Source organism: Oryx dammah, unplaced genomic scaffold, assembly GCF_014754425.2.
Source record: "Oryx dammah isolate SB20612 unplaced genomic scaffold, SCBI_Odam_1.1 HiC_scaffold_1, whole genome shotgun sequence".
Taxonomy (NCBI): Eukaryota; Metazoa; Chordata; class Mammalia; order Artiodactyla; family Bovidae; genus Oryx; species Oryx dammah.
In genome coordinates this window covers 90,950,178-90,968,529 of record NW_024070185.1, presented here as the reverse complement: position 1 = coordinate 90,968,529, position 18,352 = coordinate 90,950,178, and the positions used below count along the sequence as shown (strand labels likewise).

At 36.3% G+C, this 18,352-nt stretch overlaps 1 protein-coding gene across 1 annotated transcript in view; it reads right to left on the bottom strand.

Annotated features, from left to right (window-relative positions):
• Positions 1-18,352, bottom strand: part of CYLC2 (cylicin 2) — a 162,169-nt gene that overhangs the window by 67,904 nt on the left and 75,913 nt on the right.

The following is an 18,352-nucleotide window of genomic DNA, read 5'->3' as shown; positions in this document are numbered from 1 at the left end:
GATGTTGGTAATTTGATCTCTGGTTCCTCTGTCTCTTCTAAATCCAGCTTGAACATCTGGAATTTCACGGTTCACATACTGTTGAAGCCTGGCTTGGAGAATTTTGAGCATTACTTTGCTACCATGAGAGATGAATGCAAAGTTATAGAAAGACCGTAGCATTGAATATATGGATCTTTGTTGGCAGAGTAATGTCTCTGCTTTTCAACACTCTGTCAAGGTTTTTCTCAGCTTTCCTGCCAAGAAGCAATCACCTTCTGATTTCACGGTTGCAGTACCGTGTACCGTCTGCAGTGATTTTAGAGCCCAAGAAGAGGAAATCTGTTCCTACTTTCATATTTTTCCCTTCTATTTGCCATGAAGCAGGGGCCAGATGCTATGGTATTAGTTGTTTGTTTGTTTGTTTGATATTTAGTTTTAAGCTGACTTTCACTCTCCTCCTTCACCTTCATTGAGTCTCTTTAGTTCCTTTGGCTTTCTACCATTAAAGTGGTATCATCTGCATTTCCTGCCTATCTTGAGTCCAACTTGTAACTCTAACCATTTTGCACACACCTATATTGCCTTTCTGCAAATTGTAGAGGAACATAACACCTGGATAGTTAAAAATAAAATCATGGGGAGTCAGCTATAGGCAGAAATTTAGCTTGCATTGCTATGGGAATAAACGAACAAACAAAAAAGTTTACAAGAATGATATATTTCCAGTGCTATCCCTTCATATCCCTTTAAATACAGTCTCCTCCAATTAACTTCTTCTTACATTATGTGTATTTTATCTCTCCCAGTTCTTTGGTAACTTTTCAAAGGCCTATGCTGCTGCTGCTGCTAAGTCGCTTCAGTCGTGTCCAACTCTGTGCAACCCCATAGACAGCAGCCCACCAGGCTCCCCTGACCCTGGGATTCTCCAGGCAAGAACACTGGAATGGGTTGCCATTTCCTTCTCCAAATCATATCCTTAATGTGCTAATTTTTCATGAAACTTTAACGTCCTCAAGTAAATGGCTTTGTTTTATTCTCCTCTATACTTCCATAGATGGGGCTTCTCAGGTGGTGCTAGTGGTTAAAAAAAAAAAAAAAAAAAAAAAGCCCACCTGCCAATGCAAGAGATAAAAGACAAGGGTTTGATCCCTAGGTTGGGATGATCCCATGGATGAGGGCAGGGCAACCCACTTCAGTATTCTTGCCTAGACAATCCCCATGGACAGAGGAGCCTGGCAGGCTAAAGTTCATGAGGTCACAAAAAGTTGGATACAACTGAAGAGTCTAAGCACTTACTGTAGTCGAGGCTTCCCTGGTGGCTCACTGGTAAAGAATCCACCTGCCAATGCAAGAGACATGGGTTCAATCCCTGGTTTGGGAAGATCCCTCAAAGAAGGAAATGGCAACCCACTCCAGTATTCTTGCCTGGGAAATGACATGGACAGAGGAGCCTGGCGGGCTACAGTCCATGGGGTCAAAAATGAGTCAGACACAACTTAGTGACTAAACAACAACAAATACTACCATATTTCTTAAAAGTGCTATATGCTAAATCACCATTGAGTTCAAGGAGTGCTATAATTTGAGTTCCTTTCCCACTGTCTGATAAAATGACTATTGTGTATGTATATATACATCTTGATCCAAATACATATTTTACATCCACAGCTTATTGAACTTTTCTGTAGTGTTCAACCTTTTTATAGATTGCTTATTTTATTTCTATTTTAATTTTCTTCGTTTGGCGATGTTTATATATCTCCAGTGGAAATTACAGTGATACTCCTACTTTTACTAGAAGGCGAGCTAAATGCTTAGATCCAAAAGACAAATAGAACTCTAAACAAATAATTTGCTGAATAGATATTTTTAAATATCTGGCAGAAAGCTAAAGAATCCATATCTCCCAAAATATAGTGAAATATAATCTTCAAGAAATGAAATTGAAACCTTAATTACAGTTTTAGCCTTCCTAGTAAATTCTGGAGACCTTGAGTTTCTGTTTTTACACTTTTGAGAAATATACAAGACAGGATATAAACACTAAAATTCACCAAAAGTGATAATTTAACAGTGTACCTCTGCATAAGCCCTCAAATTCTTGACTCTGATTTTAAGAATGAATGCAAAAATAAACTCAGTAGGCTCATAGGAATAGGAAAGCATTCTCTCATGAATGTTTATTGTCTCTTCAATGGAAATAGAGTCACAACTAATATTTGATAACCACAAGTCAAATCTTGTGTAGATTTTCAATCTTTCACCAAAATTCTAACTATATGCTTACTTTAAAAAAAAAAAAAAACTCAAAATTGAATTTAGTGTGCTATTTGTGCTTGATGTGCCCAAAACCAGAAGTAAATGAGCAAAAAATATTAGAAGAAACACGAAGAAGATGAGTTTATACTCCACAGCTAAGTAAAAAGAGACACACTGTGAGCAGTATCCAGCAGATACAAGCATAAAGAAACTTCAGGCAATAAGTTTGTTAAGGGCTCATTAAACATCTGATAACAGAATGATTTTTGGAATGTGAGTTTGGGATATAGTCTGTCTCATACTTGCATAGGGAAATCAAGTCTAGATAATATTTCGAACAGGCACTTTTCACCGTGGTATAACAAAATCTATAAGGTTACAACATTTAAAATACTGTATCTGATTAAACTATGCAATGCGTTTGACTATAGGCAAGTTTCTTTTCCCAACCAGACTCAATTCATCTATCTGTAAAAAAAGAACTTTGGATTAGAAGGTTAATGCTTTTTTCAGGTGTAACTTTCTGTTCTTTCAGTTCAGTTCAGTTCAGTAGCTCAGTTGTGTCCGACTCTTGGCGACCTCATGAATTGCAGCACGCCAGGCCTCCCTGTCCATCACCAACTTCCGGAGTTCACTCAGACTCAAAAGTCCATCGAGTCAGTGATGCCATCCAGCCATCTCATCCTCAGTCGTCCCTTCTCCTTCTACCCCAGTCCCTCCCAGCATCAGAGTCTTTTCTAATGGGTCAACTCTTCCCATGAGCTGGCCTAAGTATTGGAGTTTCAGCTTTAGCATCATTCCTTCCAAAGTAATCCCAGAGCTGATCTTCAGAATGGATTGGTTGGATCTCCTTGTAGTCCAAGGGACTCTCAAGAGTCTTCTCCAACACCACAGTTCAAAAGCATCAATTCTTCAGCATTCAGCCTTCTTCACAGTCCAACTCTCACATCCATACATGACCACTGGAAAAACCATAGCCTTGACTAGATGGACCTTAGTCGGCAAAGTAATGTCTCTGCTTTTGAATATGCTATCTAGGTTGGTCATAACTTTTCTTCCAAGGAGTAAGCGTCTTTTAATTTCATGGCTGCAGTCACCATCTGCAGTGATTTTGGAGCCCAAAAAAATAAAGTCTGACACTGTTTCTACTGTTTCCCCATCTATTTCCCATGAAGTGATGGGACCAGATGCCATGATCTTCGTTTTCTGAGTGTTGAGCTTTAAGCCAACTTTTTCGCTCTCCTCTTTCACTTTCATCAAGAGGCTTTTTAGTTCCTCTTCACTTTCTGCCATAAGGGTGGTATCATCTGCATATCTGAGGTGATTGATATTTGTCCCGGCAATCTTGATTCCAGCTTGTGCTTCTTCCAGCCCAGCGTTTCTCATGATGTACTCTGCATATAAGTTAAATAAGCAGGGTGACAATATACAGCCTTGATGTACTCCTTTTCCTATTTGGAACCAGTCTGTTGTTCCACGTCCAGTTCTAACTGTTGCTTCCTGTTGCATATAGGTTTCTCAAGAGACAGGTCAGATGGTCTGTTATTCCCATCTCTTTCAGAATTTTCCAGTTTATTGTGAAACACACAGTTAAAGGTTTTGGCATCTGTTCTTTATGACTCCAAAAATCAGTAATTTGCTTATTCATTTCAGCCTGTTCACACATGCAAATGCTTGATACTGGCTAAGAAGAGATAAGCAACAGGAAAATATGCTTATGGAAAAATCAAATCAATAACCCCAAACTGGATGCTTCAGAGATTGTGTCCTTTGTGTCTCCTCTAGTGGGCAAAGGCTTGCACTCTCTTATTTTTTCTCTTTCTTCCACATACATGGTCAACCTAAATTATATTCTATGCACAAAATGTATCCAGCTTTTTAAAAAAATTTTAGTGCATTCTTATTATATTCCCTCTATATAGAATACCCTCTCTCTCTAGTTCCTCATGTTTGTTTCTAACTCATCAAATGCCTTCTCGTGTAAATAGCTTCCTTGATGCAACACTCTTAAAGCCTCGAATTCCCATCTCCAAATATCCATGATACATACTTTTATACTGACAAGTCTGAAGCATTGCTCTTACTGTCTGTTTACTATTTTATAGCACTAAAACATAGATTCCTTGGGGGCATGAGATTTTTCTTTTCAAATCTTTATTCTCAGTGACTCATATATGCCAGGCACAGAGTAGGTACTTCATAATTGAATGAAAACAGAGTATCATAGGCACAAACAGCCTCCATTCATCTTAAATTATCTTTTTTTATCAGTGTATTTTCTTTGGTCTCTTGCAATATTATGCAAATTACTTTCTGAGTGTGCAGTTATAAGCACAATAGCTATCCCTGAAAGAGTTCCTTTTTATTGAAACATTAAAGATGACTGCTTTACAGAATAGAATTTTGGGTAATTTGGCAGTCTATAGAGATTGCCAGTTGTGGATGATTCTCTTTCTTGCTGATATAGGCACTCCTTTGATAACCCTGCTTTCTAAAGTTATTACTAGGCACATAGGATTTCATAGATAGCACCTAAACTGATATAATAGTACCATGAAAATCTGCCATGTGTAGTTTCCCAAGCTGATTGTGATTTGTATTATCTTACAGAAGAGGGAAATAAACTGCTCAAATAAAGCATTGTTCATGTATAGCTTTCTTTTATAACAATGCAGAATTGCAAGATGTCCAATTAGGTTTACATTATCTGTGGGAAAGAAAAAAAAAAACTACATGGTGCAATGAAGGTGGGACAATACCCTCTCAAATAATCTTAGCAATGCATATTCAATATCCTATGCTGAAACAGATATAAATACATGAAAGACGATATAACTGCTAAAGCAATGGCTCACTGGGGTACATGCGTGCTAAGAAAAGAACCTCTCTATCATGTTTCGCTTACAGGGTCAAACTAGCTATGGAGTAATGCTAATATCTTTCCATATAAGCTGATTTTTTTTTTTTTTCAAAATGAAAAACAAACTAATCAGAAAGGTTTCCAGACTTACTCTGATACTAATATTCTTACACTGTTTCACAGATGCTTCTTGTTCTGCAAGGGCAAATGCATTGAGATTGCCAGTTCAACAACAACAGTCTATCTAATATAGTCTATGTAACTTGAATTTTATGCATTTTTTGTCATATAAGAATTTAAGAGTCTTGAAAATATTTATATTTTTGATTTTCTGTTTTTGCTTATCGGTAGCTGACTTAGAAAAGACACACTATTCTTTTGAAGGATGGGTAGACACACAATAAAATATTCAATACACCTTTTCACATGTTTTTTGAAACTTGCTGACAAGATAATGCCAATTCATAGCACTATTTTTGTATATTCTTTTTATGGAAAACTGCATGTTTGAGAGTGAGAAATTACAAGGACTGTTTAGGACGGAACCTGGCTCTCTCAGCCTTGTAGCATTTATAGACCACATGTCTTACTTCTGCTGCTTGAACGTGGCATCTTTTCATACTTCTGCTTATCCTCACTCTGAATCTAGTCAGTTGTTGTTTATTTCTTTTTTACAGCATTCCACTCTGAATTGCATGATGGCTGTGCATATACTAAAGTATACTTGTCACTAGGACACATGCCCCCACAGGCCCAGGGGGGCAATCCTGGGACATTTTTCCATTTGGCTTATCTAGTATTTGACCCTGATGACTGCATCCTTCCATTCATCTCTTCTCAATATGTTTTGTGTTATCTCTCAATCTTTCTCTCTCTTGAGAGTGATACCATATTATTTCTGTTTTTTCTCATTCCTTGCTAACAGCCTCTTCTCACACTGTTTAGCTAGTGCTTTCTTCACACTTGGCCTTGTTATAATATTCTAGAGTCCACTAGAACATGAATTCCATAAAAGTGAATAGTTTGACAGCATTTTTCACTGCTTTATCACTGATAAAGAAATGATTCTATGTAGCAATGATGGTTGTGGTGGTGCTTTAGTTGCTTAAGTCATGTTTGACTCTTTGCAGCCCCATGGACTGCAATGAAGCCTGCCTGATTCCTCTGTCCATGGGATTTCCTGGGTAAGAATTCTTTAGTGGACTGCCGATTTCTTTTCCAGGGGCTCTTCACAACCCAGGGATCAAACCTGTGTCTCCTGCATGGCAGGTGAATTCTTTACTGACAGCCACCAGGGAATCCTATGTGCAATAGATGTTACATAAATGATTATTGAATAATAATTAATGTCCAAGGTGGACCCTAGGCTTTTTCATCTGTGGAGCACTTCTCCCTGCCTATCACATTCAGTGACTGAGATAGCATCTATAGGCTAGTGATTGTTTTTTCCACTTTGGGCCTTTATTTTCTTATACATCTTCAGTTCAGTTCAGTTCAGTTCAGTCACTCAGCTATGTCTGACTCTTTGCGACCCCCTGAATCGCAGCATGCCAGGCCTCCCTGTCCATCACCAACTCCCGGAGTTCATTCAAACTCACTTCCATCGAGTTGGTGATGCCATCAGCCATCTCATCCTTTGTCATCCCCTTTTCCTCCAGCCCCTAATCCCTCCCAACATCAGAGTCTTTTAGCTGTTGCAATAAATCTTATAAACACTAAAAAGTAATCTAAACCTTGAATCATGGATATCCTTAACATAGCCTGTATATTCCAAAATTGTTTGCCCCCAACATTTTGTGATAAAGATTTCATGTCACTCACCTCAAAAAAAGTTTGCTGTGAACTATTTCCCCCTCCCTGTTTTTTTGTTTTTGTGTTTTTGTTTTTTTGATTTTGTTTTTTTTTTTTAGCAGAAATTCAGACTCAACTTCAAACTCTGAGGTCCTAGGCATCTCTTACTAAATTTGTTCTTACTTACCCCTTGGGTTCAATATAATGTATTGACATGGATTAGAATATCAAATTAGATCTTATGGAACATTATCTGTTCATTAACAATCCAGCTGCTTATTTTCCTTGCTGCAAAGACTCATTCACCCCCAGACTTAAAATAAAAATTAAAATAAAACAAAAAACTATTCAATTTATTTTTTTCAGTTAAAGTATCTCTCTTTACTGGTATGTACAAGAGGCTTAGGGCTTCCCTGGTGACTCAGTGGTAAAGAATCTGCCTACCAATGGAGGAGACATGGGTTCAATCCCTGGGTCTGAAAGTTCCCCTGGAGAAGGAAATGGCAGCCCACTCTAGTATTCTTACTTGAAATATTCCATGAACAGAGGAGCCTGGCTGCCTATAGTCCATAGGGTTGCAAAAGAGTTGGACATGACTTAGCTACTAAACAACGATACTGTCATAAAATCTGATTGTGCATTGTACAATTCTACACCACTACAGGTGAAACATTTAATTAAGCGCATGACAGAAAAAGCAGATTGAAGGAAAAATAAGATCTGCTACAGATAAATTAATTTTTTTTCCTGTGAATGTCTTGGGCTGCACCCTGTAGACCTACAAATCCTATAACTGCCCATCCTCAACACTGAAGGACCTGAAGACAGTAACAGAGACATCAGTGAATTATTTTGATAATTGATCTTAAATGTCTGAGCCAAGTGGGTTCTAGAGAGACACCCAAATGTGGATGACAGACAGCAGGCAGGACAGGGCTTGCAGCAATCTTCACTAAGGTGGCAGAATGGGGTTGGGAGTGTTGCCAGTTACAGGGGGAATTGACTCCTTCTTTGACTTATCGGTTATCAGGGAAACTATCACAAAGTACCTAAGTCTTGGTTAGTATTAGTTGCTCAGTTTGTCTGACTCTTTGCAACACCAACCCAGTGGACTCTAGCTGGGGCTGGGGAGCAAGCCCCTAGGCAGGTACTGATTAGGCTTTAAGATTAAGTGCTGTGCTTAGTCACTCAGTCATGTCTGACTCTTTTCAACCCCATAGACTATAGCCCGCCAGGCTCCACTGTCCTTGGGGATTCTCCAAACAATAATACTGGAGTGGGTTGCCATGCCCTCCTCCAGGGGATCTCCCCAACCCAGGGATCGAACCCAGCTTTCCCACAATGCAGGCAGATTCTTTACCATCTGAGCCACCAGGGAACCTCAAGAGTATTGAAGTGGTTAGCCTATCCCTTATCCAGTGTATCTTCCCGAACCAGGAATCAAACCAGGGTCTGCTGCATTGCAGGCAGATTCTCTACCAGCTGAGCTACCAGGGAAGCCATTTAAGATTAAGAAGGCAGGTCAATCATTGAGTAGGTTGTAGATTGAGACTAGTAGGGCAGGGGCTGTACCAGAACAAGAGAGCACACTATCTTGATCAGACCATACAATCAGGTAAAACTATAGAACATGGAATGCCTTAAAAAACAATAATGATGAAAACAAAATACGGTTTTCATTTATGAAGGACTATAAAATCATTCAACCAATAAATACCCATACACACACAATATGTATATGGTATAATTTTGTTTTCTTTTCTAAATTGAAACATTGTTTTGAGATACATTTTTTTTTCATTTAACAAGACATCTATCTTCTGTCTAATCTGTTTGTATATCTATATTTTTCATAGGATTTCATATTATGAGTGTAGCATAATTTAGCTCTTTATTAATCATGTTTAAGAGTTTCTGTCAGAGTTTGAAATATTATGTTTAAGCAACAAAATGACCTTGTTTTAGTCCCGATATTTATTTTTTTCTCGTATATTATTCTCATACGGGGTTTCCTTTGTCTGGAAATTTCTTCTCTTCCCCACATACCCCACTCTCTTTTCACGTCTCAGATGAAGTGTCACTTTCTTAGGGGATATTTCTATGACCTCACCAACTAGGATTCATCCTTTTTTTTTTTTTTTCCACCCTCAGTCCTAACCCCTACCATACTGCTAGCTATCCTTGAAATGTTAGCCTAAATGTAACTAATTCAGTAGTAGTCACCATAGTATACCTTAGAATAAAAATTCTACTATCAAGCTCTCATAGCATCCTGTATTTATTTCCGTTCTACTTTCACAGTTTATATCTAACCATCTGTGTGAATGTTATTTTCCTCTTGCTCACTAATCTCTAATCTGCAGGAAAGCATGTGTTAGATCTATTTTGCTTATTGCTTCATTGCAAGTGCATAGTATAGTTCCTGACATACTGTAGGTGAAACTAATATTCAATGAATGAATGAGTAATGCTAAGAATATTATTGAAAATCTACATCTGCTTCCATTTGAAGGATTGCTACAAAATATATTCTGTTTCTATTTGGGGGATTCCTGCAGAATGTAGTCCTAGACAAAGAATTGTTAACTGAAAGAGTCTGTAATTTAAATCTTGACAGAAAATGCCAAATTTCCTAAAGAATTATGTGTTATACACAGTAATTGTAGACCAGGAATTTAACCTGGACTCACTGTGTTGGGATCCTGGAGTCTTTAGCCACTGGACCATGAAGGAAATGCCTATTGTTCTGTTTTCTAGTATGTCATTTCCTCATATTTTTTTTTTCCACTTGTCAAACTTCTAGTTACTATTTATCTACACTCAGTTTAGATATCACCCTACTTTGATATAGATTCTCCTTCTCTGTAGTCACTAATAATATGTGATTATATTCCTAGTCACAGTTTCTAAATCATATAAAAGATTGCTATTTATATCACTATCTCCCTCAAATGTCATTATAAAGAGCCTGATAGCTAGTGTGAATGTTGACAAGCACCTTTTTATGAAACTGAAATAGCATGAATTACAAAGGAAATGTACATGTGAACATAAGTTAAAATGAGTGAAGAACTCTCTCTCTTCATTTTTTGTACTGATCGTTTGAAGATTAAAGTGAAAATGTAATGAAAATATTAATCTCTCAGTTTGTCTGACTGTTTGCGACTCTGTGGACTGTAGTCCAGCAGGCTCCTCTGTCCATGGAATTCTCCAGTCAAGAATACTGGAGTGGATTATCATACTTCCTCCAGGGGATCTTCCTGACCCTGGGATTGAACCCAGTCTCCCGCATTGCAGACAGATTCTTTAACATCTGAGCCACCAAATCATACAAAAGATTGCTGTGTATATCATTGTCTCCCTCAAATGTTCTTGTAATTAGCCTGATATCTAGCATGAATATTGACATATGCACTTTTGTGGAACTGAACTAGCATGAATTACAAAGGAAATGTACAGGTGGACATGACTTGGAATCAATAAAAATCTCTTATCTGTTCATTATTTGTATTGAGAATTTAAGGCAACTTAATAGCTATAACTCATTCTAGATACTAAAATTTTATTTTCTCACAGTTCTGGAGACTTGAAGTCCAAGATCAAATTGCAGACAGAGTTGGTTTCTGGTGAGCCTTCTCTCCTTGACTTACAGGTGACTTGTTTCTCTCTCTGTCCTTATACTGCCTCTTCTCTATGAACAGATACTTCTCATTTCCCATACTTTTCTTGTAAGAACACTAGTCCTGTTGGATTAGGGCCCCACCCATACTACCTCGTTTCAACTTAATTATCTCTTTAAAGACAATACCACATTATAGCCACATTTTGAGATGTCTCATGTTAGAGCTTTAACATACAAATTATAAAGCAGGACACAATTCAGCCCATAAGAGTCAGGGAACTGGTTTATAGCTGAAGTTGTTAACGTGGGTCTAGGATACTTGTTAGAAAGGTGGCGAATGACAGTGACAAGGAAAGGGAGATGAGGCAGGCTTTTTGAAGACAGTTACTTACTTCAACTTGATGGCAGAAAAAACTCTCCTTGGATTCCCTGGAATATCTATGAGTTATAAAAAGAGAAGTTAATAAGTTACATAAAGCCTAAAACTAAACTAAGTAAGACTTTTGGAAATGTATATGTATATATATATATATATATATATATATATGCATCCTTATAAATGTTAAATTGAAAATAAATATCCACACTATGGAACAAGTTAATAAGGAAAGTAAATTGACTATGTGAACTCAGTATCTCCATAAAAGCAATGTAATAAAATAAGACATAAAGTTATTTTTTTTTTCCCAAGGTTAATACTTAGAAAACAATCTAAGCTGTAATCTTGGGAAAAATGTTTCCAACTTTAATTCCAAAAGCATGTGTAAATGTGAAAGTGTGACAAATTCACTTATATAAAAATACAAAGTCCTCATATTTTTCTCTTATTTACACAAATTAATAGACTAAAGAAGTTTGTGTACTTTTAAAATAAAGATTCTAGGTAATGGGTGATGGATTTTTAACAGTCCTCTCCAAGTAGTGACAGAGTTTGACATATGAAGCCTATTTGTCTTCATTATCTGAAAGCTGGAAGAATAGAAATTGAATTTAGACAAATATGTTGAACTTGCCAACAGACATATGTTGAGAGGCACTGTGTGCCTTCATGAATTTGAAATGAAAATAAATGGTTTATTAATAAAGTAAGCCTTTCCTGAGGAACTCAAAGTCAATATAACCTATTCTCTGACCATACTCCCACTTCTGTACTGAAGTTTGCTAACCCCTTCCTTTACTTCATATTTGAGAAAATATATTTAGTCTCCTTTATGATAGTCTTAGCTGATAGGCATATCATTTTATGTAAACATATCTATAATACTTATTAATGAACTTTTCTAACTAACTGACTGTTATCTTTCAATATTTTCATTGCCCAAATGTCATAGGTGTATAAAAGTGAAAATTATGTAGCAAAAACAAGAACAGAGGCAAGCTAATAGGAAATAAATGTGGAAATTTTGTATTCAAAATTATAAAAATTTTACTTTGTGGATCAAAGTTAGTGTTGGAATCATAATGCAAGAGAAATGTAGGGGGAAAAATGTATGTAGTTTAGTATGAATCTGTGCATAATACAAAAAGCCCCCAATAGAATTATGGACAATGGAAACTGGAATGAGGTAGGTCAAGATGTCTTTATGTTTTCTCTTCCATGACTATTCCAAAGAAGTGGAAGATTAAAAATGAAAAGTGATGGAACATGGTGTGTGAAACAGAAATGGGAAAGCAAGCAAGTAGAGAGGAGGAAAAAATGAAAGACCAAAGAGGAAGAAATATATGGTGGCTTCATAGCAAAAGAGATGATATAAAGTGAAAAAAAGGAAAAAAAAGGAGGAAGAAAGAAAAAGGAAGAGAAGTGGCAATAAGAAGAAGATAAAGATTTTAATGGAAAGAAAAAGTATGATAGGAAGAGAAATAATGAAAGGAGATGAAAAGAAAGAAAATAGTAGAAAAAGGAAAAACAGAAGAAATAAAGAGGAAAAATTATGAAAAGGAAGCCAAAATAAAAGTGTAAAAAAGTTGTAAAACAGTGATGATAATTTATGAGCTATTTCTTATTTTTAGTCTGTGTTCAAAATATGTCTCTAGTTTAAATGAACCCATACAAAACAGTTATAAGATTCTTTAATCTTACTATTGTGGTGAAATTAAAAAGTTAAGAAAGATATTAGTATGTGGCATAGCCACTATTCAGATATATTGAAACACAGTCCTTGATTTATTTAGGATGGCAGTTTTGTTTTGCTTTTGGTATACCAAAATCTCAATACTGAAAATAACTTCTGCATAGCTTGTTCTGAGTATAAACTTGTAACAAATACTTCCTATTTTATAAAAACTCTAATAAGTGCTAAAGGAGAAATTTAAAATGTACTATTAAAATTCTGCTAAGGGATCAATAGGTTTTTTCAATAGAAATAAGAATAATTTAAGGTGAACAAAAAAAGCAATGTCTTTGGACTCAGAGGGAGAGGGAGAGGGTGAGATGATTTGGGAGAATGGCATTGAAACATGTATAATATCATGTAAGAATCGAATTGCCAGTCTATCTCTGATGCAGGATACGGCACACTTGGGGCTGGTACACGGGGATGACCCATAGAGATGTTGTGAGGAGGAGGGTGGGAGGGGGGTTTATGTTTGGGAATGCATGTACACCCGTGGTGGATTCATGTCAATGTATGGCAAAACCAATACAGAATTGTAATGTAAAATAAATAATAAATAAATTTAAAAACCAAAGTTAAAAAAAAAAAGAAAGAAAGAAACAGAATGGACTCTAAAAAAAAAAAGAAAAAGAAAAAAAATTATGGAGCTCCTTTGATATAAGGAACTGTTAATGAACATTAGAGAATTTGAGATTGTTGAAAACTTCCTGAGAGACAAACAAAAGAAAAAAATATATTCTTTATGTTGTTGGTAAATAAGAAATACAATTTTTCAATTGTGGAAAGCATCTATGACTCCCATAATTTTGAACTCTGAGAACAAATGGAGAAGAATGTGTTGTTTTTTTGTTCTTCTTCTTACCGACTGCTGATTGTTTTCTTCTTGATAACTACTTTTAAAATGATCTAATGGTCCTCTAGTAAGATATTTCTTCAGGATGAATCTACACAACCCACATGGAAGCCAAAACTGGTCTCAACATGAATAATACTTTTCAATGTTACTGTCATAGTACAAGGAAAATTTAAGATTAAATAAAAACCAGACTAAAAAATATGCTTTCCAATCAAACAAAAGAATTAGATGATACCAAGTGTTGGATAGAAGGGAGAAGAGCATTTTGGCTCTTCCATGGTCAGAGAATTCAACATCCAGATATTTGGATCATATTGTATTGATCAATAATCAGTATGGAAAGCGTAGGTTTGTTTTTTTCAAAGTTTCCATGTTTTTATGAAGCAGATGAACTGTCAGGAGGGTGAGATGCTTTTTGGTTGTTTGTTCATGATAAATAATTTACTGTAATGTTTTAAAAACATGAACAATTTAAATTTGAAGAGACTCACTGATTTAAAGTTCCCCAACACCCCAATTAATCGTATACCAGCATAACTGTACCTGACTTATCTGTGATAATCTGCTACAGGCTAAGTTGTTTCAGTCATGTCCAACTCTTTCTAACCCCATCGACTGTAGCCCAGAAAAGTGAAAATATACTTTAACTTTCAAGTTGTCCAGGTCAGCTTTGTCTTTAATTATCATCATCAAAATTTTTTCTTTAATTTTCTTTAAAAAGAATATATTTTCTTCTTTGATACAAATACAGATTTTGAAAAATATGTAATTATCATGGAAACATGTGAAATGTTTAATGATATGATATTACCAATAGCTAAATTGTAAATATATATATATATATATATAAAATAAGTAAAAGCACTATTTAAGTTAAAAAAAATTAAAGAATATATATCATTTTTCAGTAGTCTCCAGTTCAATTCAGTTCAGTTCAGTCACTCAGTTGTGTCTGACTTTTTTGCGACCCCATGAATAGCAGCATGCCAGGCCTCCCTGTCCATCACCAACTCCTGGAGTTCACCCAAACTCATGTGCATCGAGTCAGTGATGCCATCCAGCCATCTCATCCTCTGGCATCCCCTTCTCCTCCTGCCCCCAATCCCTCCCAGCATCAGGGTTTCAGTAGTCTAGACATTAATTAATAATGACTCAGTGACATAGCAAATGTCTTACTGCCTCTCAAACTTTTTAAAATATGTATATAACAAGATGCCCTGAGTTTAAACTAATTTCCATAAATATTTTTACCGTGGCAGATTTGATGCTGCTAACTTGACATCCTTAAAAACTGAGTTGGAAAGAGTTGTTACGTATTTGGCTCCAGTGAGCTAGTACAAGCTGGCTCCACTGCATCACTACTTACATCTCAGTAATCTTTAGAAGGCACACCAAAAATCGCAAATAATAAAAGTTAAATAAATGCTCATTAAATCAAGCAAAATACTGTGGTCTCAAAATTATGCTGCTTAATTACAATTACAGGTTTCAAAATTGATCAATTAAGTAAATAACATTCTAATCTAATACTTCCTCCATTATAATTACTTTATGTTTTGGTTAGTAAAACTCAATGCTTGCCAGTCTCCTTGAAGGAGTCTCTATTTTACCTAAATGAACTATTTTCAGTTTTACAGTTTATTTTTTCTTTCTCAGCTTTACATCAATCTATCTAAATAATCTGAATAGGTACACTTTTATTGTGGTTTTTATTAATTGTCAATGTTTACAGACATTCCTAGTATATATTAAATCTGTTTGTAACATATACTTAATATACACCTATAGGAATTCATATTAATATCTGTATAGCTATATATAGAGATGTATGCTGTACTGTGCTCAGTCATGTCCAACTTTTTATGACCCCATGGATTGTAGCCTTACAGGCTCCTATGTCCATGGAACTTTCCAGGCAAGAATACTGAAGTCAGTTGCCATTTCCTACTCCAATACAGATGTTTATATCTGTGTTTATTTATTCCCATATCAGTATCCATAAAATCTGTCACTTCTTCCACTTTTTCCCCATCTATTTGCCATAAGATTATGAGACAAGAAGCCTTGATCTTAGATGTTTTTGATGTTGAGTTCAAGCCATTTTTCACTCTCCTCTTTCACCCTCATCAAGAGGCTCTTTAGATCCTCTTCACTTCCTGCCATTAGAGTGATATCATCTGCATATCTCAGGTTGTTGATATTTCTCCCAATACTCTTGATTCCAGTTTGTGATTCTTCTAGCCTGACATGCATTTGTATGATGTATTCTGCATATAAGTTAAATAAGCAGGGTGACAATATACAGCCTTGTTGTACTCTTTTCCCAAGTTTGAACCAGTCAGTTATTCTATGTCCAGTTTTAATTGTCGGTTCTTGTCCTACATACAGGTCTCTCAGGAGACAGGCAAGGGGGTGCAGTACTCCCATCTCATTAGGACTTTTCCACACTTTGTTGTGACCTACAGAGTCAAAGGCTTTAACATAGTCAATGAAGTAGAAGTAGATGTTTTTGGAGGGGATTATCTTGCTGTTTGTATGATCCAACGAATGTTGGCAATTTGATCTCTGGTTCCTCTGCCTCTTGAAAACCCACTTTGTACATCTGGAAGTTCTCAGTTCATGTACTGCTGACTCCTCATTTGAAAGATTTTGAGCATAGCCTTGCTAGCACATTAAATGAGCACAATTGTATGGTACTTTGAACATTATTTGGCGAAGCCACTTCATGGATCACAGCCTTGTCATGGTGAAGGGGTTTGCCTAATTCAGTGAAGCTATGAACCATGCCATGAAGGGCCACCCAAGATGGATGGGTCATAGTAAAGTATTCTGACAAAATGTGGTTCACCGGAAAAGGAAATGACAATGTACTCCAGTATTCCTACCTTGACAGCTTCATGAGCACTATGAAAATGCGAAATGATATTACACCAGAAGATGAACCCCTTAGATTATAAGGTGTCTAGTATAGTACTGGGGGAGAGGGGAGGACAATTACTAGGTACAATTAATAGCTCCAGAATGTGTGAATGGCTGGGACAAAGCAGAAACAATACTCAGTTGTGAATGTTTCTGTTGCTGAAAGTGAAGTTCAATGCCATAAAGAACAATATTGCACAGGAACCTGGAATGTTAGGTCCAACAGTAAAAGTAAATAGGATGTGGTCAAGCAGGAAATGGCAAGACTGACCACTGACATCTTTAGGAATTAGTGAACTAAAATGGACAGGAGTGGGCAAATTGAATTCAGATTACCATTATACCTAATACTGTGGGCAAGAATCCCTTAGAAAAGATGGAGTAGCCCTCATAGTCAATAGAAGAGTCTGAAATGCAGTACTTGGATGTAGCCTCAAAAATAACAGGATGGTATTGGTTCTCTTCCAGGGCAAAAATTCAGTATCACAGTAATCCAAGACTAGGTCCCAACTATTAATGGCAAAGAAGCTGAAGTTGACCAGTTCTATGAAGACCTACAGCACCTTCTAGAACTAACATCAAAAAAAAAAAAAAAAGTTTTTTCATCATAGAAGTTTGTAATGAAAAAGTAAGTAGTCAAGAGATACTTGGAATAACAGAAAAGTTTGGCCCTGTAGTATAAAATGAAGCATGACAAAAGCCAGCAGAGGTTTGTCCAGGGAACATGCTGGTCATAGCAAACACTCCTTCCATCAACCCAAGAGACAACATTACACATGGACATTACCAGATGGTGAATACCAAAATCAGTTCTTTGCAACAGAAGATGGAGCTCTATATAGTCAGTGAAAATAAGACCTAAAGCCGAATGTGGCTTAGATCATGAGGTCCTTATTTAAAATTAAGGCTTAAATAAAGAAAATAGGGAAAATCACTAGTTTATTCCGGTATGACCTAAGTCAAATCCCTTATGATTATATAGTAGAGGTGAAAAATAGACTCAAGGGATTAGATCTGATAGAGTTCCTGAAGAACTATGGACAGAGATTCATAACATTGTACAGCAGGAGGCTGTGACCAAAACCATCCCAAAGAAAAAGAAATGCATGAGGGCAAATTAGTTGCCTTAGGAAGCTTTACAAACAACTGAAGAAAGAAAAGAAGTGAATGGCAAAGGAGAAAGGGAAAGAAAAAACTGAATGCAGTTTCTTATCAAGGGGAGATAAGAAGGCCTTCTTAAATGAACAATTCAAAAAAATAAGAGTAAAACAATAGAATGGGAAAGACTAGAGATCTCTTTAAGAAAATTGGAGATATTAAGGGAATATTTCATGAAAGAATGGGCATGCTAAAGGATGGAAACAGTAAGGACCCAACAGAAGCAAAAGAGATTAAGAAGAGGTGGCAAGAATATACAGAACAGTACAAAAAAAAAATCTTAATAACCTGGATAACCATGATATGGTCACTGTATGGTTACTCACCTAGAGCCAGACATCCTGGAGTATGAGGTCAAGTGGGCCCTAGGAAGCATTACTATGAACAAACCTAGTGGAGGTGATGAAATTCCAACTGAGCTCTTTAAAATCCTAAAAGATTATCTGTTAAAGCACTGCTTTCAATATGTCAGCAAATGTGGAAAACTCAGCAGTGGCCCAAGGATGGCAAAGGTCAGTTTTCATTCCTATCCCAAACAAGGACAATGCCAAATAATGTTAAAGCTACCTTGCAAATAGTTTATACCGATTAATAAACTGTAGAAGGATTTCGAGAAATATGTGAGGTTGAGACAGAATTGACTCCACAAAGCATGATGAAATACTGTCATCAATTTTAATCTTCAGGCATCTAACTTTATTTCTTCATGCTTCATTGGCTCTCTTCCTCCCACATAATTTAACTTTTTCTTCCTCTCCTACACCACTGAAATATTACCTGAGCATTCTGTT